At 46.9% G+C, this 26,036-nt stretch overlaps 1 protein-coding gene across 1 annotated transcript in view; it reads left to right on the top strand.

The window, feature by feature from the left end:
* Positions 1–33: 33 nt before the first annotated feature.
* Positions 34–26,036, top strand: part of klu (zinc finger protein klumpfuss) — a 32,153-nt gene continuing 6,150 nt past the window's right edge. Inside the window, exon 1 of the mRNA XM_012494823.3 lies at positions 34–1,122. The gene's annotated coding sequence lies outside the window, so the exon portion shown is untranslated. The remainder of the gene's footprint in view (positions 1,123–26,036) is intronic.

Here is a 26,036-nt window from a genome sequence, read left to right on the forward strand (position 1 = left end):
CGAGCCGTCGTAGTCTCGCAGTCGGCGCGAGACCGCGCTACTGGAAGGGTCGGTGTGTTGTCATATATGTGGATGTACGCAAACGCCTCTCTCAGATTCTCTCTTTCCATCACACTCGCCTTATAATCACCTTACTCGCACAAGAATATCGACAACGACAAAAACAAAATCATTAGACGACAGAATATAGGAGAAAAAACGTGCGAGGAAAGAAGAAACGAAGTTGACTGCGTGTCGCGAACCACCCCTTCCCGCTCACCGAGTGACCAAACGAGAGAAACGGTTTTTTTTCCTCGTCTATACGTACGTACGTAGAGAAGGAACGACCGTGTTCGTAAACCGCATCCAAAAGTTAAGTACACGCCTTCGACCGAATTCGAAAGTTACAAAAATATCGCTGTACCTACGACGTTTACAGTTTAATATCAACACGGGGGTGTGATTTTAGAGAAGAAATACACGATCGGTTGGATACCGACGGACCGAAGAAGTCTCTGTGATCTCGATGTGCCTGGTTGTATATTATTTACGAAACGTATCGGTTTGTAGCGTGTTTGTGCGCAGCTCACGAACAGAACTGGGAATAAGTGCGTTCGCACGAACGTGTGTGTTCACCGAGCAAAGGATACGCTTTTCATAACGTTTCGATCGAGCGAGGAACTTTTCCTCCGTAGTGCCATTTTGTCGAATGGAGATAGAATTAAACTAGTGAGGGACAGAATAACGACGAGAGTGTCGTTTTTCTACCTATTACCGTGGATAGATAGAAAAATGAAAAAGGAATGATAACTGGGGCGCGGCGTGGATTGTGTGTGATATTCGATTTTTTGATCGATCATCGAAGGATTATCGGTGTTGATTGTTGTTTAATAGTCGTCTATATTTACCACTTGGGTTGTGTTACCGACCGTGCAAGAAACTCGTTGCGACGGCTCGGAGACAATCGCTACTGTGATAACGAACGATATTCGTTTTAAAAGTAAATTTAGTGCCTGTCTTTGTGATCCGTGACATCGTTATTCGTCGGAAGTTAACACTCGAAACGACTTCGTTTAATTCGCATCGTGGAAGGAGTTGAATTTTGAAAGCATCGGATGCGCGGGAGCTTTTAACGAACAGCGGGTAAGCCATAAAAGGCCAATTTCTTTTACCTCGTTACATTGACATTACGCGGCACGCTGCGACCAAGATACACACACGATCGCGCGTTATCTATCAGTCGAGTGCTTGCATTACAGGATTATACGATCGTGGTTAAATCTATACAACGTAATTATCGATATCATCGGTATCATCGTTTTTATTTGTCGAATTCTCGATTGAAGTTCGTGCATAATATATATAACTTTGTTTTTTTCTATACTCTTCGATTCTGAAAAATAAACAATTCGACAGCCATTTTTAACCAATGCCATTTTTACGCGCGTTGTATAATCTTCTATATGAATTATGCATTTCGGAAATAATGTATCGTATAACAATGTTTCGTTCGAAAAATTATTTTAAAAAAAGAATTATTCTTCATTATCGTTTCATTATAGACATACGTATGGATGGATATATATATACGTATACCAGAGTATTAACGAAGAAAATAAATTTCACGTAGAGAACGTGATGTAGAAGCTGTATGTACGATAGTCAATAATTGATATCAAAGCCTTTTTTTTTTTTTTTTTCTCACCCTCGATGACAGTGTCGAGCACATTTATAATCCGTGTCACACACAGCTCTCCTCCCATCGTCACGTGCGAGGGCGGTTTAATGCCATGCGTCGAACTCGTTGAAGCGTCGCGGCGCTAAGCGTCGGAAGTAGAGCGGATGCGCGTGTTACGGCGAACGCGCGTGAACATCTCTTTTCACGCTCGACCTTTTCCATCCTATAACGTCGTAACGAATTTATAAACTCGTTTAATTTTATCATCGATAAATCAAACTTCTCGCGTTTCGAGCTGATCATTTTTTTTCCTCGTGAAGTTTCACGTGGTCACAGAACCGTGTTCTTCCGTTTGTTATTTTTCTTTTTTTACCGCCAACCTGTTTACACGTGTGAACTCGTGCGCGCGTGTCGGTAAAAAAACTTTTTTTTTTTTTTTGTCGCGGGTTTAACCGTCTTCGACCGGTAGCTTGCAACGTCACGTGCGAGGGTGGCTTAATATCGGAAGTGGAGCGAACACGCGCGTTAGCCCAGCCACGTAGAACGATCTGTTACGACCAATCTCTTTTACGCGTGTCCCTTCACGGCTCGTGACTCTGATGCGCGTGCTAAGCGTGACGCGCGCGTGCTAATCCTTTGTGTCGATGCTGCCAACGCGCGAGCATCGGGGCGCATGGTCGTCTCACATAAAAATTGTCGTTCGCAACAATTTCGTTTGGTAATAATTAAGAATTGAATTGCCGCCGATCGTATATTCCGTTTTTATTATGCGTTAATTTTACAATACCGACTCTTGTTCCTCCTTCGTGGTAGTAGTAGTAGTAGTAGTTCGCGCGTCCAATGCCACGTTGCAAAAATTTATTCTCAGTAGCTGATTCATATCGCGTGGAACATAGAATTTAGAATACCTACGCTCGTTTCCATTATTGACGTAACGATTGCATTAAAACCCGTCACGTGAAACAAACTGGCGCATAATGATGTATCCATTGACTCGAGGCGTAATAAAATTTATTCACTCGTATAGAGGGCAATGAAACGTTAATCGTGCGAACCATAGACCTCTATTGTCTTAATCGGACCCGTACACAACGATAAACGGCGAAGCGAGCGCTCTTCTTTCGGCGGGTGAAAAAGCGAGATGGCGTAAGACGGTGCACCAGGTGTCAGGTGTCACGGCTGTCCGGTTTCATTTGCAAACACACCGAACAACAAGAACGTTCCTTGTCGATTCTTCTCTTCCAGCTGATGGTTCCTCCGCCGGTGATACCAAGATTCCTCGAAGAAAATATTGTTTTTCCATTTTTTTTCGATTCCAAAAAAAAAAAAAAAAAGAAAAAAAAAGAAGAAAGACAGAAAAAAACCTCATTACTTTTCTTCATTCGGTTCATTAATATCAAGAGTTGTTATTCACGACAATTTTTTTGCGTGCCGCGTACCAGTTGATTCGCGCGACCAGCCGTGCCAAAGCGATTCTAGAATACACACACACACACACACATATATATATATTCCATCGATCCAATGGTCTAATGGTTCGTTCGAGACACCCCTCCTCCTCGCCTCCCTCTCGAGCGAGAATAGAGGAGCGCGTGTCGCCTACTGTTGTACCCGAGGATTGCGCAATTGCTCGCGGTGGCGATCTTCTCTGAGAGGTCGTCACGGTGGAAAAAAAGATCGGCGGAGCGCCGCCCATCGGCCGACTTGTCATTCGTCGATCCGTATCTCTACGTGGACGATTTATCGTGGTTTACGCACATATTCGCCTGTCGGTGGCGGTGCAGCAGCGGCGGCATTGCGCGCCGCATACGGGCAGCTGCATCAAGACCAGGGCCGCCCTGCGCATAATGATACATTGCGCCGGACATGAAAGTTATAAGCTTTAATTCGAGGCTCGCGCGATTCGCCGTACGGTGACCGTATATCGATCGCCAATTTGCTATGCAGATCCAAGGCCTTTCGCTCCGCTCCCTGCCGCAGCCCCTGCAATCTTCCCCCTCCCCACCCACCCCAACGGCCCCCCTCGCCACGCGGGAGCACTCCTCTCCGCAGAAATAGAATAAGCGAGAGGATTAAAGTGCGCGCTATCTATCGCGATAAGATTATACTCCGGCTCCAATCCGAAGACGATTACACGTCCTGTCGTTCCCGTGCCCGCTTTTCTTATTTCCGCCTAACTTCGCACGCTGGCCACGTGATCAAACTCGATAAAGGCGAAACGAACTTTTTTCCCTTCCTTCCACGATCCCAACCTCTCGATCCATCGTTCCTCTCTGTTCTTAGTTAGTTGCAGAATTTATCATATGCGATTATATTTCATCGTTGGTGTAATCGAAAAGAGGAAAAGAGAAACACGGCGTGTTTCGTTCGGATGTTGGCGGCGTTGCAATTAGGAGATTGCATTCGGTGTAATTGCGCGAACGAACGCGATGCCTCGGCTACCGCGTTCAATCGAACGCCTGTGGTCGTCCGCTTGACCATTCCCCCTTTCACAGCCTCCCCACGGGTACACGCGTTTTCGATGCACCTGATCGTTGCCGATTGTCGGCGACGAGATCGAGCCAATCCGTATCTCGGTAGCCAATCGGCGAATGCGCCGTGAAGGACGAAGACGATAACAAAGACGACGACGTCGATCGTCGGCGGTCGTAATGGCCGCCGATTAACGATTTAACTATCCCCAGTGGTGGTGGTGGACTGGCGGTAAATTGTAGAGTGTGCGTTCGAGGGGCTGGACGCGACGTTGAAACTGGATTGAGTGCAGGTACTCGCCACGTGATGCGCGTCGCTTTTCAAAACCCTTGCACGAGTTTCGAAAAGATATCTCGAAGCAATTTTCTTCGTTCCAGTTGCGATTAATAATCCGTCATTATCGTGATTCTTCTTCTTTTTTTTTCAATACGATAGAATTCGATAGAGTTTTAGAAGAAAATTTTAGCTCGAATCATCCAATGGAGGAATCATCCAAAAGAGAGTGGAAGAAAATTCAAAGATTGTCGTCGTCGTCGTCGTTTCATGGTTTAATTTCGTGGACGAAAAGTTTGATCGGAGGATAAATATGTTGGGTGGATCTTTTGTCCTTTGAGCAAGTTGCTCGCGTATATTTCGACTCGTTCGACGCCCACGGAAATAGGACGACGACGTGGTCGTAATGATCGACCATTATGCTAATTACACGCGAGAGAACAAATCTCGAGCTCGTGTGTAACACACGAACGGTGAATTGTCACCTGCGTGTACAAAGATTGTACGCATTCGCGGGGAGTGAGATATGTCATGCAAATTGCAGTCTTGCCGCGCTCGTAGTTCGTGCTTAGAGAGTACGTGGCTATTACGTTTCAAATGTAAACGCTGCATAAAGGACACTCCATGCATTGTTAGGCTAATAGCCTAATGAACCGAGCAAAGTCTTGACGGAAGAAAGGATCGAAAGATACGTTTGACCCGCGACAAGTCGAGGCGGAGCCCCGTGAAAAACTCGTCGCGAGATTTAGGTTAAAGGTGATGCATAGTGTCACTCATCTTTCCATACGCGCTATCTATAAATATATATTCGTTCGATCAATGTCTCTATTGCACGTGAACGTTTTGATTAAAATGCAATATCGACGTTTAAAGTTTATTTTATTTAGAAAGGGAAAAAAAGGACAAAAAATCGAGTTTAAAATTTTGTCGATTACGCAAACTCCACGCGTTTGTTATCCGATTTTGTCAAAAACGTAGAAATATTGGGTATATTTCGATTTTAAGACAATAATCTCTATCGATAATCTCTTTTGATTTATGTCGGGGAAGATTTCTTTTTTTTTTCTTCTTTCTTTCTTTTATGTACGATATCCGTAAAGATAAGAGTGGAAATATACATATTCAATTATGAATATCTCTATATAGATATAAAGGAGGATTGTAAATATGGTAAATTCGTAAGATTGGAAACGCAATCGGAGATAGAACGATGAAAACAGTTTAGGCTGAAGTTATAAATAAGACGAGCATAAGAGCGAGTCGAGGAAACAGGTAGAAACAGCTCGGAGCGGAGCCGTGTGAATCTTTGTCCACTTAATTCGTGTGGTCGGTTCGAGACTGGGATAAAAGAGACACGGACTGAGGCGCGCGTGGGTGGCTGGCCATGAAGTTTCCTCATCGGTTCGCAGGTGTAACGCTGGTTAACGTACGACCAATCCCTTTTTCACGATATATTATCCTCCGGTCGTCCCTGCTCGATCTAAGAGAATTATGTGGAAAGTATACCGGCTTTCGTAAAGCGTCGCCTCTTCCACGATTTCTACGTCCTCCAATCGATTATTTTGTCGAAAATCTTTCGTCCCCGAAAACGCGGCATAAATTCTCGTCTCGTGGGCTCGAAACGGTGTCAACGTTTCTCTATGCTAATCCACCTTTCTACGCCGCGATTCCTCCACGGAGGAATCGAGAGGAAAAAATAATAATAAATTTCGAAGAGTTACGAAGATTGCACGAGCGAACTTTTTCAAATTAATAACGATACGATTTTTCTTTTCTTTTAAACCAAAACATCTTTCGTTTCGACGTCTCGATTCGTATATGTACACGCAGCATGTGAAAGAGGTGGAGTATTTTCAAGACGATGGACGCGGGAGGGGGATAGAGTTGTTAACCGTAGCGTGAAGCTACGGGGATTGCTCGTGACCGTCGGTGGTAGGTGAAAGCGAGGGTTGCGCTGGAGAGAGAAAGGCTGGAGGGGTTGCTCCACCACGTCCTTGACCGTGAATTCATCATCCCCGGTTGGCGAGCAGCTAGCAGGTTGGTTGGGTCGTACGGTAGGATGCACACCGGAGGCTATCTCGTCTCGTGCTTCTTTGCTTCTCTCTGGAAATCAATATCGCTCTCTCGTCTGTGCCGGCAGAAATTGTGCCAGCCTCTACGCGGCTGGATCTCGCTGGAGCACCGGGACTCGCGTACATCTTCGATGTTGTAAACCTTTTCGAACGAGTGGTGGCGTTCGAATTCAACCATCGAATTGTTCCATTCGATCCCGCGGAGAATTCTCGAGAAGAGCGAAATCATCGATCGTGCACGTTCTTCTAAATTAAAATATATCCTGGCGAAAATAAACACGTGTCAGAATTTTTTGAATGGCAACGCGTTAAAACGCGTGGACCGAAGATATATATAAACGAACCGTATTATTATGCAGATTTTACGCCAAGCGTTGTTTCCAGTTAACGAGTGATCGCTTTAACGAGAGCCGGATAGCGTGTCGATTCGATTAATTGTTTTATCGATCGACCGTTTCCATTTGCCGTGTTATTATCGGAAATCTTGCTTGTCTTTATCCCGTTCCGATTGAGATATAGATATTTGCCGGAGATATGATTTCGTCGAGGGCAATGATACGATTTTAATTTTTTTATTACACGCTGGATCACAAGGGAACAGTAGCGTGTAACCCGCTCCTGTTACGCGTAGGTAAGCCGCACACTCGCGAAACCATAAACGAGCAGAGCGGAGAGATTTCATTTTCGCGAGAGATTTACGATCGAATCGATCGTAGATTTCCGTTTTGCAACGTTCCGTGCGCGGTGACGGCCGCGCAAAACTATGTATTACTCGAGTATTACTGTAGTATAGATCGGCCGGACGACGGGGGGTTTAGTTTATCGAGCAGGGAAAATATGACGAAAACCTATCTATCTATCGTTGGCCATACGATATATACCTCGAGATCGCCTCGAGATATCTTGTCCACGTTTTACATGCCCACGATCCCGTGTAACGCTCCCACTAAACGCGAGCTGGTTTTAACAGAGTAATTAACGCCCACGCGCCCACGTTAACTGCCAGCACCAGATCGAGCACTTTGCTCTCGGATGATTTCCTCTTTGATTTTCGCGCCGAAACTTTCTCGAAAGAAACATCGATTACGAACTTTTCGTTCGTAAATTTAACGCAGTGGAAACGAACGTTTTACGAACGCGGCGTCATCATTTCAACGCCAATCGCCAATTAATTTTTACCCACCCCGTTGGTCCGTCCTATTGACGCGTCAAAGCTAGAGACGAGTCAGATGTTAAAGTCACCGTTTAAATTACGATAGTCTTAAATCCAGCGAGAAGGACGCGTGGCTCGTTATACAGGCCACGAAAGGAGGATCGTGGAAATCGCGCACGCTTCTCTCTCTCTCTCTCTCTCTCTCTCCCGGAATTCCCGACTGTTTATATAGGTCAGGAGAGGCGCGTGGCGCCTATCGATCGACCCTCGAGTCGGAGTTCAAGGTCGCGCATCTCGTTTCAGAGGCTGCGCCTCGCACACGTGCGATCCCTCCGACCACCCCTCCTCGCGTTTCACGGCTCTGCGTCCAGTCGTCCTCGAGCGCGCTCCCAGCCACCACCCGATCATGCGTTGCACGATCAAAATTTTGGGGGACAAATGAATGGCTCGTGCCAGTTCATTTCCAATCGAATTGAAATTTAACGAATCTCGACGTACGTCCATGTTATGTAACCTCCCGCCTTCTCTCCTCTTCCGTCCGGGGAAGGAGCAAAAGGAAAGAAGAGAAAGAAAAAAAGTTGTAAGAGTTAAAATAAACGTTTGGACGAGTTAGTTAGTTAGTTTCAGGAGATAGGCGAGTGCACGGTCGTAAGTCGTCCCCCGACTTTTACTGGATCGACGATCGTCGACGAAAAAAGCGTTAGCCAGATATTACACGGTATAAAATCAACGAACCGAGAAGGGAGGAGGAGGAGGAAGGGGAATAAGAAGTACCGGGTTGAAAATGCGTTCGATCAACACGGTTATCTTATAAAAGGATCGATAATCGTAATTCGAAGTTAATTCCTTTCGTCTGGATAAAATGTGCGTTCGCCCGGTTATTGGAGCGGCGTTTGTCCCTCGCTCGTTTCCGTAACGACCCGCTCAACGATGGTCGGCGCTAGGAAAACGATCATTCTCTATGGTCGAACAGGTAGCTGGGTTGGGCCGAGTCGTTAAGTAGGTGTACGTAGCTGCCGCAATCGCGAAGTCGCCAAAGAGGCTGGCTACCGGACTTAACGAGTGCCTCGCGATACATGGACGCTCGCTATCGTCGTCTTCCTTCTCTCTCCCTCTCTCTTCCCTCGTCATCGACGTGCCCACTCTTGCTGCTCCCTTTTTCGCGTTTATTCGATCCGCGCGCCAACAGGTATTCGATCTTTCTTTCTCCCTCCCTCCCACCAACTCGGCCAACCGTGCGTAGATAGATAGATCCGGACAGGATGGGAATGCATCGAGAGATATCGATAGCCAACCACACGAGCCTTCGGCCGAAAATGAAGAACGACCGACTTATACCGACTTTGCTGTTGCGTGTGTATATATATATATATATACGCGTGTTATACGTACGGGTATGGAGAGACAGAGAGGAAGGCGTTATCGACGATCGGATCTTGGTCCTCTTCTCGAGATGGGCTTATGCTCGATCGTTCTCTCCCGTGTTGGCGAGCAGTGGTTCCCAAAAAAGGTATCTCTCTTGACAAGTTATATCGGGTATATCGGCAAGTCGATACACGCGCAAGTTGATACACACGCCCGTCGTATTTTTATTACAACGCGTCGGTGACATCTGTCTCCACCATGAAAATCCAATAATCGCCACGAACAATAATTTCTCGCGCTAATGGTCCCGGTAATGGTGGGTAATATTATTTATACAAGTTCTTCCGAATAAATTGCCGGGACAACTTCGAGTCGGATATATGTTGGAGTGTTCGCCGATCATTCCTCCTCCTCTTTAATTAATCCTTCTTATCCTCACCTGGCGGACGGGAAAAATTATGCCGTGAAGCGTGAGTTTGGTACGCGCGTAGGGTCAGGTGCGCGTAGAGGGCGCAATCCCGAAGATTCACTCCGATACACCTGTTACGAGCTCTGGTGGACCTCTCGTAAGGAGACCTCTCTCTCCTTCTCTCTCGCCCCTCATTTGTAGGTATCGCGGCCCTCCCACCTCTCCGTTATTTGTTCGTCCAGCTTCCCTAACTGCTTATGCTCGGTCTTCCCCTCCTCTCTTCGGGGACCCTCTCGCGCTGGTAATAAATTCTCTCCGCTGCTACTTCTTCGCCTGTTCCTCCTCCTCCTCCTCCTCCTTCTTCTTCTTCTTCTTCTTCTTCTTCTTCGGGCCCTCCATACTCTACCGACAGTTTTTCTTCGCCTTATGTTCCGTCTCCGCGACTCTCCATTGTGCTGCACACCGCCTTTAAAAGGTACTTTCATGCGGAGGCTCGAGCGAAAGGGTATCGATCTTCGATAGTTTCTCTACGAGGCACGTTGATGCCGGTGCTCGCAATCGATTCCAGGGAACGACGTGTCGGTTAAGGTAATATCGCCATCTTTCTCTTTCTCTCTCTCTTTCTTTTTTTTTCAATCTTCGTTTTTTTTTCTTTCGACTCGCGCGAGACAATCCGACGAATCCACGATTTATTCAATAAAGGAGACGTGTGCGCAAGGTGCGATATTATTACCGGTGTAAATCAGTGGCGAGAGAGCCGCAACAAATCACCGGATAATTATCGATTCGAATCGAGGCACCGAGTCGATACGAGATCACCTTTGCCGATAACGCGTGATAGAGAGCCGATTAAATCTCGCGAGAAAGTAATCGGTACTCGACTCATTATCATGGTGATAAGGCTTTATTAACGCCACGTTTTTATCCTACTCTTATCTCCTTCTTACCTCCCTCTCCACTCCCCCCCCGCCCCCAATTTTCCGCAATTTTGATATTATCGATCTCGCGATCGCCGAGTTTCCAGCTTATCGCGATTAATCGTCGAGTTGAATTTTTCGACCGACGTTTATGAATGAACGAGCCTCGAACCCGAACGCGAAACAATTTCGAGCATATTGTCGAGACAACGAGAAGAAGATTCGTGAGTGATGGAATTCGATCGACTCGTTTGTTTTACACTCGATTCGTAGTTTTCGATCTCGATCTTGAGGAAAATTTCCTCCCCTCGTGTTACGATCCGAGGAGATGTGAATAGGTGTTGGGTTAATAACAGCGTGATTTTTCGATTGTTCGCGTGACCGAGACCCATTCCTTCTCGAAATTGTTTCTCGTTTACGAAGGAAACATCGTTCCTTTATACCGAGATCGAGATCGAGCGTTCGTTACTTACCATTTCCTTTATAGCAGGTTCGAGAGTAATTTTATTTTTCTTTCTTTCTTCCTCCTCTTTTTGCCGGAATTTCGATGCAATCGGCGAGGAAAAAGCGATCTGGAGCGTTATACTTAACGCGGTTCCGGCTAATTGCTATACGCTTCTTACGCACGAGGTCGATTTCTCTTATATTGGATCGATCTGGAAATAAGCATTAACGCATCGAATCTATGATCGATGGAATGGGAAACGGCGCAGTTGAGGGAGAAAAGAAACGGAAGTGGATTGGCAGCCAATAAGTAGAAACACTTTTTATCGAACGTGATTAACTCTGTAAACGCTATCGAGACAGCCATTTCCGTCCATGTCTTAATATAATTCAAATATAAACGTAAAAATCATTAGATTTTTGTGCCAGGGAAGGAGGCTTTAAATTATCGTAGTGAATAATTTCGAGCTCTTTGCCTCATCCACGTATCCATTCTTTCCTTTTTTCCTCTCGTTCCTTCGCGCCTTGTCCAAATAAGAAAAGTTAGTCGCGCACTCTTTGCCCGGGACTTTGCCCTTTGCAACGATTGGCCCGTTGCATTACGTCATCTCGGCTACCTGCAGTCTTGAAGGGAACGAAAAGAAGAAGAAGACGAAGAAGAAAGAGGAGGAGAAGAAGGGGAGGGGGGGAAAGGAGAACGTGCCGCCTCGGGTCCGATGCAAACGAGCGAAGTAGGTCGTCTTCCCAAAGTCTCGTCGTCATCGGAATCCTGGGAGACCCTTCTTTCAAAGGGGTTCTCAATCTGGTTCATCGACATCGAACGACACTTTCCTCCTTCTCGTTCCAACTCCACAAATATTTTCTTCGAGATTCTTTGAAACAATTTTCTAACAATATTCGAACGAAATAAACTTTTTCTTCCATTTTGATCGATCTTCCAAGTTATTGGATATATCGATATAATTCTACGGATTTTATACCAATTGAGATGAAAAATTCTTATTGAATTAGCATCGACGTTGTTCCAGGATAGCTCGAAAGTATCAAGTGGCATTTCTTTCTGAATCTCCGGATATTTTTCGACCACGTCCTTTCCTGATAAGAACGTCTTACGCGTCTCGAATTAATCTTTAAGGGAAGCGGGTAACCAGATACGGAAGTAGTTCGATGCTTGCCATGGATCATTGCCGTGGATTTTTTTTTTTTTTTCCCCTCCCCTTTCTAACCGGAACGACCCAATTTATCGGAATTTCCTTCTGAAATTCTAACGAATACTTCCAATTAACGCTTCCAGTTGCTTTGATTTATCCGTCCCAGTGCCGTCTATCAAACGTTCCATTTGTACGGTCAATTGATCAAGCGATCGCTCCACTTGCCCCATTTCTCGATCTTCTGAAAAACACCTTCCACTCTAACTAATTCGTCGAAACCACTTGCTTCTTCTTCTCCCTAGATCAGATTAATTGGACACATTTTTAACATTTTTAACGCGCTAATGATTTGTTAGTTAAACGATTCGAACGATCGATTGAGAGCCATCGGCCTTTCACGATTCGTCCGTCCGAAAATAAAAATTGTTTGGTTCGCTAATTACGCGAGATCTAGGTGGTGGCGTCACGCTATCGTCACCACGCTTTCTATCTTTTCAATCCCAACCCCCTGATCGGGCCGTTTCCTCTACCTCTCGGATTCCTAAATTCCTTGACTCTCGGTTTACGACGAAAGTCCATCTAGGAGGTTGGAGAGATAGCGTGTCCCATTCGTTATTGGCAGATAAGAAGCGCCTCTCTCTCGACGCGACGCTGTTCCCTCGATAGCCAAGGATAGTAGCCGAAACGTAGCTTCGCATACTTTTCGCGTACTTTTGATTCCTTTCCCTTTTTTTTTTTCTTTTTTTTTTTTACAATTTATTTATTCATCTTTTGTTTGAGAATTATTTCGAGTTATTTCGAGTCGAATCGTTACTTCGCTCGATCTTTCAGTGTCGATCGAAAATTGGAAAATTCGAGTGGAATATCACTCTGTAACTGGCTCGTCCTTGGCGCGAAACGTTTCCCGATTCGAATCGTACGCGAGGGAAGATTTATTCGTGCCGCATTCCTCGCTGAAGCTGTTACAAAGTTGGTCGCGTACCTGTTTAAAGGGATTCATTTTGACGGGTTTACGATTCGCTGGGAGGTCGATGTCTCCACTCGAAAATAGACGGTCATTCGGGACATTGTTGGGACTCGTCACGACCGCGATGACGATGCCGCGAGGGAGTGACGAGAGACGACGTGGACGAGGAAAAAGAGAGAAAGGCTCGGGCGAGAGCGTCGTATGGAGTGGCAGTGAGTGATTTAGAAAGCAGCCGTGTCCGCCAACGCGCGTGAAACCGCGAGAATACGCGAGAGATTCGACGCGTCCACCCACGCGTCCTCTCCCCGAGACACGAGAGGTCCTGCCGAAACCGATCAACGCGCCTTTCCACACGCTCATCCGTCTTCCCTCTTCCCTCGTTAGCAATTTTTCACCCACCCACGACTTCGTTTTGCCCGCAAACGGCTCTCGGGAACGGCTTGAATCGGTTCGAATCGGTATCTCCTCGACGCGATTACAGACGGTCACGTATCTGATTTCTTATCTGATTTTCATTTCGATCGAAATGTTGTCTCGTTGCCTCCGATATAGGAGAGAGAGAGAGAGAGAGGATCGCGCGGATAGATAGCCTCGTCGTCGATCAAGAATCTTCCAAGCTTCCGTATCTTATCCGTCGCTTATCGCCTATCCGCGTTATCTCGAAATGTTATTAATCGGCCGGCTGGATTAAATTCTTCTTCCCCCTTGGATCTTTCAAAACTTCTACCAGACATAGACGCGGCAACTTGTTCAAAATTGGCCCGGTTCCCAGAAATTGTATCCCGTTCTGCGTACAACCGTTCCTTAACAACCGTTCCCCCGATCGTGCTCGCCTCGTTTTCACGAGGATATCTCGGAAATGGAGGCCGGCGTCTCTCTAATTCGTGGCCGCGTTTTCGACGAGAAATTTACGAACTTGTCACGAATGCCGGTGGTATAATTCCTCCCGATGATTAGTCGTAAACAATGCAGAGAGAGAGAGAGAGAGAGAGAGAGCTAAGTCTAGTGGCCTAACCTTCTTTTTTTCTTCCCTCCACCGCGTTTATTTCTGCCAATTTAAGCGGCGCAGAAGAGAAGAAGGAATTCCTCGTGGAGGATACACGTCGCGTGGGGCCACCATTACGCAGCTTCGTGGAACAGCCGTAATATCGCGCGATGCCGCCACGGATGCCTATAACGCAATAATGTGTCGACTTTATGCGACGATTATCGCAACGGCTGATGGCCGCGGAAAGACGGCGAAACAGGCAAGATCCCATTAACGGTGGGCGCCCCAGCGTGTGCCGCACCTGTCCCGGAGGGATTGCGCGTATCCCTCCGCTCCGTCCTTCGAGGATACTGTTTTAGAAACGAGTCGACTCCCCTCCTCGAAGCGATCGAAGCAACGAGATTTCTTCTTCCCACCGAATATATCGTAATAATATCCTCGCACGGATTTTACACCCGTTATTTCCAATGTTGGCGCGACCATTTCTCGCGATTAAAATGTCTTTTCGATCGTAATTTATCAACCGATTGTTATCGTTTCTTCTCGGAGGATATTCCTCTTTTTTCCTTTTATACGTTTCGATTCGTGGAACGATAATCGGGCGGAACACGTGGACGTTTCTGTTCGTTGGAGGGATTGGAAGAGAGGATAAATTAGTCGCGGCATTTACCTCGGCGATTCGATGGTTCGTCGAGCGTGCGAGCGGGAGGAGAAAATTTTAAAAATACACCGACACTCGATGAATATCGTGGCGTGAAGTAATAACCAAGTTCTGCGACACCGTTATTAAAAATAATAACGAGCCGTCCTCTGATCAGCGTTGCGGAGGATGGATCGGGGAAAGGGAAGGAGGAGGAGGAAGGAAAAATATCGGAGGAAACGCGATTCAAAAACGCGTATTCTTAATCGCTCCTTTCCTCTTCCTCGTCCAAAGCCTCGTTATTGAGCGTCGAATCCCGCTCGCTCAATCAGCTTGATCTACGCGGACGGAATCAACCGATGGCGATACTTGTCGGTAGTGACAGGAAATGCGATTGTTCCCGGAGAGGACGGGTGGCGTTCGATCCGCGGCTTTTTCCAGGTTCTTCTTTCAGCGAAAGAAGAGAGAGAGTTCGTTCCATCGATTTTTATCGGCGGCAAAAATTTCGCGCATCGCGGCGCACCGCGGCCAATCGCGTTTTTCCCGTTAACATTGTAACGCGCGTCCTCGCAACGCGATACCACCGCAATTCCGTCCCCGCTCGGTCGACCAACCGATCCTTGACGGGAGGAATCGCGAGCCTTCGATTCCTCCCGTTCTTGCGTGCCCCTCCCTTCTCCTCCTCTTCTCTCCACCGCGAAAGGAAACGACGCGAGACCACGCTTTTATCGCAAACCGCCTCGCGAAAATTCGATCGGTGCTAAAAAAGATTCGGGGAAAAATCGTAAGTTCGTAAAGTTCGCAGAATAACGGGGGAGGAAGAGGTGCGGGGATCGATTCACACGCGTTGGTGGATGCGCTTGCAAGTTGGCCGGTTGCTACGCGATTTTCTCACATTCCTTTTCCATTCACCTATGCCGATCCAAGCGAAGCGTTTAATCGTTCCGCGTGGCGGAGTCGGCGTCGGGCGAGCAACGACCGGAAAAGACGCTCGTGGGCGGGGAACAAGCTTTAATCGGAAATTTTCTTCCCAACCCCGAGATGCCGCGCCTTCTCTCTTCTTCTCTTTTCGAATCGATCTCGCGCTGCGAATTTTTCGCAATTCGATCGAATTCGATCGACACCGCAGCCAATACTGCTGCCTTCTTTGAGGATACATATATATATAAAACCTCCGTTAATAAGGCTAATTGCTATTTTATTCGTCTCGTATTACAGCTACGCTATTCTTGCGTATATAGTATATAGTAAACACGTATAGTAAATTCAACCCTCTCCTTATGAGCATTCATTATTCGAAAGTCTGTGGAAAAATGCGTATCGTCGTATCGGATCACGCGCGATTCGAACGGGCACCGGTTCGATTAATCACCTCGTGTCAGCCGCCTATTTCTCCTCTCTCTCTCTCTCTCTCTCTCTGTAATTCACGCTGCATGGCCGGTCCACGAAAAACGGGAAGAAGACGCAGGCCGCCTCCTCCTCCTGGCCTCCCCGTATATAAAATATATACGTCCATACGCGGGGATGGATCAGGTTGGGGCAAGAACGGATCGACGCGTTTAGCGGCAGCGAAAAAATGGTGGATACGCGTTCGTAACGAGGCGCGGTGGTAGCATGCTCCCGGCGTGGCACATACAATCGTACGAGGGATTACTTAGCGCGGTAATGACGATCGGTCGGCAGATGGCGGCCGCGATAAAAACTCGCCTTACCGCGGCCCCGTACTCGCCATATAATACCTTCTTCCATCCGTCCTTACGCGTCTCTCCTCCGCTCGCTTTCTCCTCGTCCTTCTCGCTCGCTCTCCCGACCCCTCCCTCCTCTTCATTTATCACGTTCCAATAATTCGAGCCGAGGTGAAATAAAATTGATTCGTTCGTAAGCACCGATTCCTCTCGTTTAACGGTTAACCCGGATGGAGCTGGGGGCATGATATTAGCTTGAAATTTTTCGAGGGCATGGATTCGAGGGAGGAAGTTGGCGAGAGAGAGAATAAGAAAAGAACGTCGGATCGTGACTGCTGCTTACTCGAAATCACCGGTTTTCGAGGGCGTTTCTTTCTTTCGCCGATGGTGATCAAAGTGGCACGTGAAATCGACCAATGGTTTCTCACTTGGGGGGGGAGGAGGACCGTGAACCGATGTCATTGGGAATTTTTTATCGTTTCGTCTGGCGCCGGGGAATCGTTCGCCGCGGTTACGTCGTTTCGAGTAATTTCTCTCCGTTCTCGGGGCGCTGGCATCGCCCTAACGTTTCGGCGGTACTTTTCGAACGTCGCGGTTTTTCTCTCTCTTTCTTTTTCCATCGCTCCATCGTTTCGTTTCTCGCTCCATCCACCGCGTTTCGTTTCGTAATTTCGGTATCTCGTAGATGGCGACGCTCGAGATGAGTCATCCACCTGAAACCGATTATCCCGGTATTGATTTTGCTCGACGTACTTATCGATTTGAACTATTAACATTTCGATATCTGGTGACGTAGTTACCAGCCTCTTTAATTGCATTTGCTCGCGTTGCGTCCAACGCCACGTTGCGTCGCTACTTGTTGATAGAAAAGAAAAACTCGTTTTATATATATATTTTTTTTTTTACTTAACTCTTCCATGGAATTCGCTCCCACCGGTAGCAACGATCGAGCAACGTTTTTTAAAAACAAACTTATTTCGTTTCTAATTGGATTATGATTAATTCAGCTTCGACCGAACGAATTATATGCAGCGCAGTTGGAAATTAAACACGATCGAAGATCGATCGATGATTCTATTCCGGGAAATTAATTCCAACGATAGGTTTTTGCGATAAAAAAAGAAAAAATGGTATAAAATGTCGCGTAATTAAAATTATAAAGTCTCTCGTTCGTTCGTTCGTTCGTTCGTTCGTTCTTCTTCTTCTTTTTTCTTTTCTCTCTTTTCTCTCATCCAATCGATCTTATCTAAAAAAAAAAAAAAAAAACTCGATTGTCCAGATATTTCGCGATTATCGACAATTCGCCACCAACGAAACAACAATATCTCTCGATATTCTCTCGATTGTCTCGTCTCGCATCGACGAACTTACGATTCGAAAGAAAAAGAGGATCCTCCTCTTTCGATGGACGAAAGATCGACATTTTCCACTCGAGGACACCCGGTGGTTTCCGTTCCGGTAGCGCAAACACCTGGAGAGGGTTTAAGCTGGAAAAACTGGGCGAGAAAAGATGGATGGGGGATACGGCGAACGACTCGGCCCGATATCCGGTGATATCGGTTTCGAAGGAAGTTTGAAAATCCGCTAGATTCCTTCGTCCTCGGCCGTGGGGCTATATAATTTCAAAAGGCTGTTTCGACGTCGCGGCCGTGATTTATGTAGGACGCGTCGCGTGTTGCTCCCCGCTCGCGTGTTGCTTTCGCTCGACGAGCGTGCACACCATCGCTCCCCGCCCGATCCCGCCACGGATAATCCTATAAACTCTGGTATATTTCACGTTTACGCTCCCCCGACACTTTGTTGCACTTTTAACGTTGCATCGACAAATATTTATCGTGCCATTCAACGCTTTTCCCCTCCTCCTCTGTTTTTCTCCTTTTCTATCCCGCTCTTTTTCCTTTCTTTTCTTTCTTCCTTTCCTCCCCCCCCCTTCCCCCTCTCCCTCTCTTCTCTTCTTCCATATTCGATTGGCTGCAAATCATTGACGATTGTCGTCGGGATATTGGCGAGGAAAAGCTTCGGTCTCGTAAGAGTCGTGGAGACGAGCGGAGGCACATTGTCTTCTACTTGCTCCTTTTTATTTTTTATTTTTTATTTTTCGATCGTTTCGAGATGCCTCTAAGCCAGTCCGATATAAATCGAATCGAACACCGCCCTGATATTTCTTTATTAACCGTTTCCTTCGTTCTTAGCGACGATCCAACCAACTCGAAAGGAAAAATCGTCGATGATACAATTTCCTTCTGCGAGGAATCTTTCGACGATCCGAGCTAAGAGGCGAGCGATGTAAAATTCGCGAAGGATCGATAAACAATTCGATACAATTTAAACGGCCGAATCAAACGAATTGGCTCGGTTAGCAGGGAGAATACCCGACGTCGCAGCGGATCGGCGGGAGAACAGGTTGCGGTTAATCGGCGGAGGGAAGAAAAAGGTTGGTCAAAAACGAGCGCTGTTGCTCGCCTTCGCTCCCTCTTTTTTGGAAATGGCACGTTTCCTAGAATTCGCCTGCGTTTATTGCAACGCGCGAGTGTTAATCGCTTGGTCGCGTTTCGAGGCGCCCAACACGAGCAAAACGTTTGTAATTGGTATCCGCGGCGGATGTTGCCTCGCGTTTCTGCGCGGTGCGATCCTTGCCGATCGATCGATTGTCCACCCGAAAGTGGTCGGGTAGAAATATCGATTTTTCCATTCAAATCGTCCTTCTCTCCTCGTCTTTTCCATTCTCGTCGCTTTTTTCTTCTTCTTCTTCTTCTTCTTCTTCTTCTTCCCCTCCACGAGGAGGAGCTTTAACGTAATACGCACGTATCGATCGGAAATTTCCGATTTAAAATATGTAAAAATTATTAATTCAGCGTTAAGAATCTTCAAGGATTTTTTTAATTCAACAATTTCTTGTCGAGTTATACCAATTTGTATTACCATAAACGAGTACACGTGATAAACGATCACGCGCTTTATCGTTCCGCAAACGATATTATTTCCTCTTTGTCGTTCGTTGCAGGAATTGAGGTGCACTCGCGTGAAAATATAAATTAATTTCGATCCGTTCGATGGATGACGAGGGGACATCTTATTAAATTTTCACGGCGATTCGTTCGAAATTAAATTTAACGAATCGAACGTTTTCAAGATGTTTCTCAACGGGTTGTACAAAATTTTTCAAAAATTCGTTTTCATCGAACGTATCGTTAATTGCGTCGATGAGCCAATTTTTATGCTTCGATTCGAAAGAGAACGCTATCGAACGAATCGAAAAGAAAAAAAAAAAAAAAAAAACGATGATTCGACGTTCCTCGACGTGGAGGACTCGTGCCGGATCGCGAAAGAATGCGATAATATTATTGCGGAAATGCGTGCGTGTGCCCCCGTTGTTTTGGCGATATACGCACGCATCCGAGAACGATTGCGTTACAACCAGAAATTCTTGACGAGTTCCCCCTGCCAATGCAATAATCGTGGGATTCCTTGGACACGATCGAAGAAGAAGAAGAAGAAGAAGAAGAAAAAATCGAGATCGCAATCTCCACGCTTATCCAACATGCTGATTACCGATACCAGCCACCGACCAGCTTGATTAAATCCATATTTATTAGAGAACGATGTCGCGAAATACAGAGAGAGAGGGAGAGGGAAAATTGTCGCGCGTGGGGAAAATATAGGCGTGTTTTCCCAGGAGCGAAGGCGGGGAGCGAAAGAGGGAAAAAGTAAGCAAATCCGTATCGGGAACGAACGGATTAAAGCCAAGATTCCAGAGATGTCGGTCGAAACGGTTGATGGAATTTCGTATTCCCTGGTTATTCAGCTTCTATTCTGGGCACTCGTTTTCTAGAAGGACAAACAGGGGGGTGGGGGAGGATGGAGAAAGGGCCAGCCAGTCGACGTAGCGTTAATTAATCCTAGGCCCCGTTCCAGCCAGGCCTCTAATTGGAAATTTCCATTTTCCAAGTCTCTGCACTTGACTCTCTCCACTCCGTTCAACTCCGATCCACCGGATTGCCGATTATCAACAACGGTTGAATCACGCGTGCCGTTTCCACCTATTTATTTTTCCGTTTGCTTCGCGTGGCCTTGCCTGCGCCGGTTTACGAATGCACGCACGCGGAAGCGGGCAAGGTCGAAACGAGGTAAGAAACGGAAGAAAAGAAGTTTTTTTTCGATCGAGCTCAACGACACACACACACACACACGTCCCTTCTTCGTCCATCCATCCATACTTCGAAAAGAAGAATTCCGCGAGAGAATTAATCGAAAATTAATCGCGAAAAGTTGGCTGGCTGACAAGTCCCTTCGACTCGTCGTCGTCGTCGTCGTCGTCGTCGTCGTCGTCCACCTCTCCACCCATCTCTCCTCCCCTCCTCCTCCTCGTCATGCTCGTCATCATCGCAACCACGGATCCATCGCGCCGCGTTTTCTCCATTTTCGTCGCCTCGAACACCGCGCGCCTTTCTCTTTCTCCCATCCGTCGCCGTCCGATCACGCGCGAATCGTCCCGACGACGGACTAGTAGGTTTGCCTAATCGTGGACGGGATCGTGGACGGAAAGTTTCACCGGCGCTGATGCTGAATAACGCGTAATGGGCTTGTAAAACGAGCCGCGCGCGATGGATATTAAATGAGCGCGATTAGACGAGAAGCCGCTCTTCAACGCGGCCAATTAAGCTCGGGGGGGAAGTGGATCGCCGCGGCAACGTTGGTTCTGGTGTCAATCGGATGGATACTTTTCTTTTTTCTTTTCCATCCGTGGAGGATCGAACGTGGAAAAGGGAAGGCGAATCGATGAACGGGTATATAGCCCGTGTGTAATTTCGATTTGATATACGACGGGTAAACAAATGGCGCGCAAAGACTATTTATCCTCGGGGACAAACATTTACGTAACCCGCGGCGTGACATTTTCACATTTGTAACCTCATGCTAATCAAACGGCTACCTGTTACTCCTGTCATTAAAACGAAATTTCACGCGTGACTGTTTACGAAGCGAGGCGAGGAGGAGCGCCGAACCGCCTTTCCTTTGAATCGATCTCTCGTATCCCATTGACCGATCGGAGACGAGAATTAGCATAAATTACCATCCATCTCCTCGCCATTTTCCCCTTCATCTTGCGTATACACGTCCAACCAGAGTACGAGAACACTCGTACTCCCCCCTCCCCGATTCTATCGTTTCGCGTGCCCGTGAATCATCTCGCGGCCAACCTATAAATAATCTGCTCTCCAATTCGTCTCTGGAGAGAAAGCGCGTTCTCTCTCTCTCTCTCTCCAAGCTGGAACGAAACGCTTGATTTCGATCGGAAGAAAACTCGCTACTCGACTACTCGGAGATTATTTCACGAATTTTAATTCTATTCCAAGGTTAAATAATAATTTTGCCCACCGATCGAGGCTACCGCGATGGCGTGCAAACTGCTCGGGGTGGATTTGCATACGCGGCAGATCGCCGCATATGAGAGGGGAATGTTTACGATATCCGCATAATGAGAGCGTGGGTGTTTCTGTTAAGGCGCGCGACCGAGCCCAGCCGTTGCCCTATCCACGGATCTACCTTTTTCACCTCTGCTCTCGCCACCTTTCCTTTTCCAACTCCCCTTTCTTTCCTTTTCCTTTCCTTCTTTCCTCGAAATCAATCGTCGTTCTCGCACCGCCACTTTTATTCGATCGTAACTCGGCTCTCCCCCCCCGGCTGATCGTTCGTCCAAACAAAGATAATTAATCGCGGCGTTTAAAATCGATCGAAGCTCTCTTCCTCTTCGTTTCACTTTTTCTATACGCCTGTTATTTAGTCTAATTTCTGCGACAAGAATTATTGCTGTCCAATGTTTCGCTCGAGATCGGGCATTTATCGATAAGAAACGGGACGACGAAAGTGGAAAGGGAGGGATAACAAATGCGTATACGAAATAATTAGGCCGGTTACTTAAAGAAAAGAAGGAACGTTGCGGGAAATGTAATTCGTCCGAATTCCGAAGAAGAAGGCGGACAAAAGTTGGCGAACGAACTCGAGAAATCGCCCACGCCTCTCGTCGCTCTCGAATTAACCCGCAATTACGCTGCATTACGTTTCTCGCCAGATTCTTTCCACAGCGCGTTATCGCGGGCTATTTTTAACCTTAGGATATCGCGGCATTACAGTTAAATTGCGATGCGATCTCTCCGGGGAGAAGTTTTGCCAGATTTCAACGTCATCGAATGTTGTGGAATTAACGTTCGTGGACACTTTGCGACGTGTACACTTTGCTCGAACGCCGTCGACACGGGTTTTCCGAGTTTATCCGAGCAGGATTTTTCTCCAATTTCCTCCGAGCGAACGTCGTTACGGGAGCTGCACTGCGGTGCCATGACTCTTCCAATGCGGCTTCACCTTTGCGCAACGCGTACGTCGCATTCTGCCGACCTCTTTTTACCTACGTGAAAAACGATCGTTTCGCCACCCTGTATATTTCTTTTGGAGATGGAAAACTTGTGGAAAACTACGCTCTTCTTCAAACTTAATAAATCATTCTTTATCTCTCTTCTCGAGATGAATTCTCGAGAGTCGGAAAGGAAAGGATGATAATCGACCGCTTCTTTGCAAGGGATTTTGCCAAGTGAAATACTTGAGGTTTTCACGCGGCACGAAGAAAGATTGGAGAATTGGCATGGGCGGAGGGGAGCAGGGAGGTTATTACCTCAGAGCCGGCGTTATCTGGCCGCGGAGAGGATTTTACGAGCATTATCAAACGTGGTCGTTGCGCCGAGTAAAACGGTTCGCGCTGCTTGTTACGCGGTCAATGTTATTAGTTCGCGGAACGGCGCGTAGCCTGGCGTGACGCAAAGAATCGAGAGCAAATAGCTGGAGGCAGGAGCAAATGTTAAACGAGCCAGTTATTTGTTTCCCGCTAACGAGCTCCCCCCTTCGTTTCCAATCGTCTCTGAACGGACCAAATCTTTTCCTCCCCGTCTTTCGTTCGATAGACTTGGAATTAAACGCACGTTGAAGCGCACGGAGGAAAAGTAAAACGATCGGCGCAACGCAACGTCGCCGACGCTTCGCTCGAAGGCGTGGAATCCACCCGCATGGAAACGTCCTCCTCTTCCCGGGCGCAGGTGGCCGGCAGCAGCGTCCTTCGATATCAGGCTCCCGCAGCTGCCGCATCCTTTTCAGAGTCGCGGATCGTTAATGATTTCACGGCTGGCCGACGTTGGTCTGGAAAAATTTGCCAGAGAGTTGTCGAACGATCGTTGTTTCAACTGGAAGCCACGACAACTTCCCCTCCTTCCTTCCTCGGGGCGCCGGATATAAATAATCCCGTGGCAATCTAAACAAGAACGTGTCTACTTTTGCGGCGTTGAAATACGATTGGTTGGATCGAGTAAGAGGGATCGAACGCGTTTTCAGAGATGGAATAATTATTTCGCGGTTTATTTTAACGATTTTCGAGTCGTTCTTTTTTCTCGAATTAGATCGAGATATTTTCGATCGCTCTTATATCGGAGCGATAAATATACACAGAGAGAGAGAAACTCGAACAGGCTGTAAAAGAGCATCGTAAAATGCGGCAAAAATGTGTAAATGGACGGGGAAAAACGCGCTCGAAGAAAAGCTGTTAAGCTGTAAAGCTTTTTTTCTTTAACCGTCATGATGTACACTTTTTCGTCCTTCGACGATTGTCACCACGCTTTCGAACTTGGCGATCTCCCGGGAAGAGGTGGAAGGAAAGGGGCGACGGTCGCTTCGTTAAAGCGGAGAAACGTGACGTGTTATTAAGAGATGGATAAGATGGGAGCGCGAAAAGGCGAAGGGCATCGGCCGTTATCATGGAGCGGCGGATGATTCAGCGAATTCCCACCCGCCGCCGACCAATCGATTACACGCCAATCGGAACGACGGATCGCGCTAACTAGATCGCCTCGTTGCTCGTTGCTCGCCACCGATATCCGATCCGATTTCTTAAACGAATTGTTTTGCGTTTGCTGTGCGCGGAGGAAATGGTTCGCGTCCTCGATGACTCTCCGCACAAGCAAAATCGTACCCGAAATCCGAACGATAGGACTGAACGCTCGAAAACATTTGTTGCGATACGAGTCGAAATATAGGTATAGAGATAAACGTGATACAGTCATTTGCGACGCACCTCTTGTGGACGTAAATAATAATTCTTTTTGCTTTTATATATATATATGTATATGTGTGTGTTATAAGTTTATTTTTTTTTTTTTTTTGATAAATGACAAGTAACAGTTTGAAAAGTATATTTCGTAAATAAGAATGCTTTAACGGAAATGTAATAATACCACGCCTAAAAATAAATAGCACGTTATAAACAAGAAATGCTCATCTCGAGTCGATATCTAGATATACTTTTAGTCTAAAAATTAATAGTCCCGCATTAGGTGTAGACGCTTTATATTAAGCAAGGGTTTTTATTCGAAAATGATCAAATCTTAGTCGAAAAACTCGAGTACAAAAGCACGTTTGCCTCGCAAGAGTCCTACGAGTTATAAGAATCGTGATCTTCTCATTTCACGGTTCTCGCTCGTAACGTTTGGCTCGATTATTTACAGTTGCTCGTGCTATTCGTATCGTTTGGATCTTCGAATCTTCATCACTTCAGACTCTTCGTAGGGAAGGGGTTAACAATCCGTTCCATATTTCCGTAAAATCGTAAACGGAGGGAATTTCCGTCGAACCGTTCGACCGACAGGTTTTCGGCGGAGAGGAAGAAGAAGAAGAAGACTCGCGACGAAAAGGGACAGCGAGCCTTGTAAAATCCCTACAACCATCCCCGGCTGACGTTAACTACGATAGTCGATAGTTTTCTGCATCTTCGGGTTTATTTATCGGCCGATACGAGTCGCGCGATTAAAGGATTTTCGAGGAAAGCTTGGAAGAAGCAGAATTTCGTGGAAGAATTTACGAAACATCCTGGCGACTCGTTCGACAGGAAGGTAGGAGAACGGAGAGGTTTTAACGCGTACGGTAACGAGGGAAGGTTCGCGCAGCTCCTTAAATCAACCCTAGTTGGCCTGTCAACCGAGTTGGCGCGGCGCGCAAATTACCGCGCGTTTAATTACCGTCCGATATACGAGGCAGGCTCGTTAATCACCACGCCGATAACCCGTAATTTTCCGGCGCAACGATAAAATCTGTCGCGCGACACTCGCGACTTTCCTCCGCTTCTTCTCTCTCTCTCTCTCTCTCTCTCGTTCGAAGAGAAAGGAGAAGAGGAAGCAGGAGGAGGTGTGCGATCCTGCACGCCGCGTACATTTTTCTCCCTTCCGCGCTTTCTCTTCCCTGCCCCGGTGGAAAATAGAGCGGAGCTACTACCACTCCCCTTTCGGAGGACGAGCGAGCAGGCGGACGATCGATAGCCTGGAAACGAGATTGGAAACGAGAGAGATTTTTAAAGCGTCCTCCCTCGCTGTTTTTCCAACAACGAAGCGCTCGCTGTTTCCAAGGCTGTACATACGCGGACCCCTGCATGCAGATGGCTCGGAACGATCGGCTTCTCTTCGGTAGCCCGTCTGGTTTTTTGGTAGCAGTTTGCCGGAGCGAGCCGAGCGCTGCCCTCAGGCCGCTCCTTCCTTCCGAACGCTCTGGATCGACGATCGAGCGCTAGCGACGGCTTCGAACCGCTCTCGTTCCGAGTAAAGTGGATGGGACGATTCGATAATGTGGAGACTCGACTCGAGGACAATAATTAAGGTCAGGAGGGAAAGTTTTCTTTCGCGAAGAACTCGTGCACCTGGAATCGGAATTTTCTTTTTTTTTTTTTTTTTTTTTTTATTGGTGTACGCTGTTTTTTTCACGATCACGATATTTTTATATATATATATATATATATGCAAAGAGAAAATTTTT

The sequence above is a fragment of the Apis florea genome, unplaced genomic scaffold (genome assembly GCF_048593485.1).
Source record: "Apis florea isolate Af1SG1 unplaced genomic scaffold, ASM4859348v1 contig_3496_pilon, whole genome shotgun sequence".
NCBI lineage: Eukaryota > Metazoa > Arthropoda > Insecta > Hymenoptera > Apidae > Apis > Apis florea.